At 41.8% G+C, this 1,617-nt stretch overlaps 1 protein-coding gene across 1 annotated transcript in view; it reads left to right on the top strand.

Annotated features, from left to right (window-relative positions):
- LOC105817803 (zinc finger protein 586-like) overlaps positions 1-1,617 on the top strand; it is a gene marked incomplete at its 5' end in the record, with an annotated part of 12,906 nt that overhangs the window by 10,800 nt on the left and 489 nt on the right. The window lies entirely within an intron of this gene.

Genomic DNA, 1,617 nt, shown 5'->3' with positions numbered 1-1,617 from the left:
GAGATTCATCAATTACAATATATGAGTAGTCCATTCTTTTTACATTGCTGAGAAGTATAACATGGTTTGAAATACCAGTGTTTGTATATTCATTCATTCGTTTATTGGTCCTTAAATTGTTTCTCATTTTTGGCTGTTATAAATAAAACTACAGACATTTCAATACAATTCTTTATATAGTTATGTTCCATTTCTTTTGTGTTAATATCTTGCAGTTCTATTATTAAGTCATAGGGTAGGCGATTTTATGCTTTTTTTGTGTGTGTGTGAGACAGAGTCTCACTGTTTTGCCTGGGCTAGAGTGACATGGCATCAGCCTAGCTCACACCAACCTCACTCTCCTGGGCTCAAGCGATCCTCCTGCCTCAGCCTCCCGAGTAGCTGGGACTACAGGCATTTGTCACCATACCCAGCTAATTTTTTCTATATATTTTTAGTTGTCCGATTAATTTCTTTCTATTTTTAGTAGAGATGGGATCTCGCTCTTGCTCAGGCTGGTTTCGATCTCCTGGGCTCAAACAATCCGCCTGCCTCGGCCTCCCAGAGTGGTAGGATTACAGGCGTGAGCCATCACGCCTGGCCTATAGCTTTTTAAATAACACTAAAGTGTGCCCTGAAATTAATGCGGTTGTTTCCTTTTGTATTACTACCACCTGTGTCCAAGATTTTTACTTATAAAGAGTAAGGATAGTCTTTTAAAACGTTACCACTTTTAATAAGTTGGTATGCCTTCTTTGGTAGAATGTCTACTCATCATCTTGTGCTTTTGTTCAAAAAAATGAATGTTATCTGTTTCCCTTTTCATGAAGAAATAAGAAAGCAGTGAAACAACAAAGACTATGTTGAACGTCATTCATTCCTCAGTGATGACACTTCTTTGCTGTAAGGAGTACTTGTTTCCAAAACCACAGGAGTTATGAGCATTTTGTGTGGAGGAATCAGCATCCCAGAGCGACCGTATGTATAGATTATAGGGCAGTGGAACAATGTGATGGTGTCATATTATGAGAGAGTTGTTTTTGTTCACAATTCCTGGCTCTTAACTCCCATGGCCCTTTTTATAATGTTGGGGCCCTTTAGGCCTCAGAAACCAGAATCTCCCCCTGACCTTCTATCCTCCTTTAACCTGCTCATTTTTCTCCTCAAGGAAGGAATTTTTCCTCACCTTCTGTCTTAGAGCCGGCCATGAAGTTTCCCTGACCTTCCTTGTCTGATTGTAGGTCTTAAGGCCCTCATTTCAGAAGGGCTCCTGGCCTGTGCCTGCGAGAAAGGAATGCTTGACAGAGGCCAAGAAGAATCTGATCAGACAGGCCTTGCTGGGTTTCCCTACTCAATCTGTTTCTCTTAGATCATACCCATTTGTCCAGTCACATTTCTACACAGTTCATGCTCCAGTCACGCCTCCCGAATGAAGTCTCCATAAAAGGCCCAAGAGGACAGGGTATGGAGAAGTTGCAGATAGCTGAGCATATGGAGGTTCCTGGAGTGTGGTGCACCTGGGGAGGACATGGAAGTTCTGAACCCCTTCCCGCATACATCACTCTGTGCATCTCTTCATCTGTATCATTTGTAATATTTATAATTAACTGGCAAACGTGTTTCCCTGAGTCCTGTGAG

Source organism: Propithecus coquereli, unplaced genomic scaffold (assembly GCF_000956105.1).
Source record: "Propithecus coquereli isolate 6110/MARCELLA unplaced genomic scaffold, Pcoq_1.0 Scaffold425, whole genome shotgun sequence".
Classification (NCBI taxonomy): Eukaryota; Metazoa; Chordata; class Mammalia; order Primates; family Indriidae; genus Propithecus; species Propithecus coquereli.
This window is presented reverse-complemented; position numbering and strand designations above follow the sequence as displayed.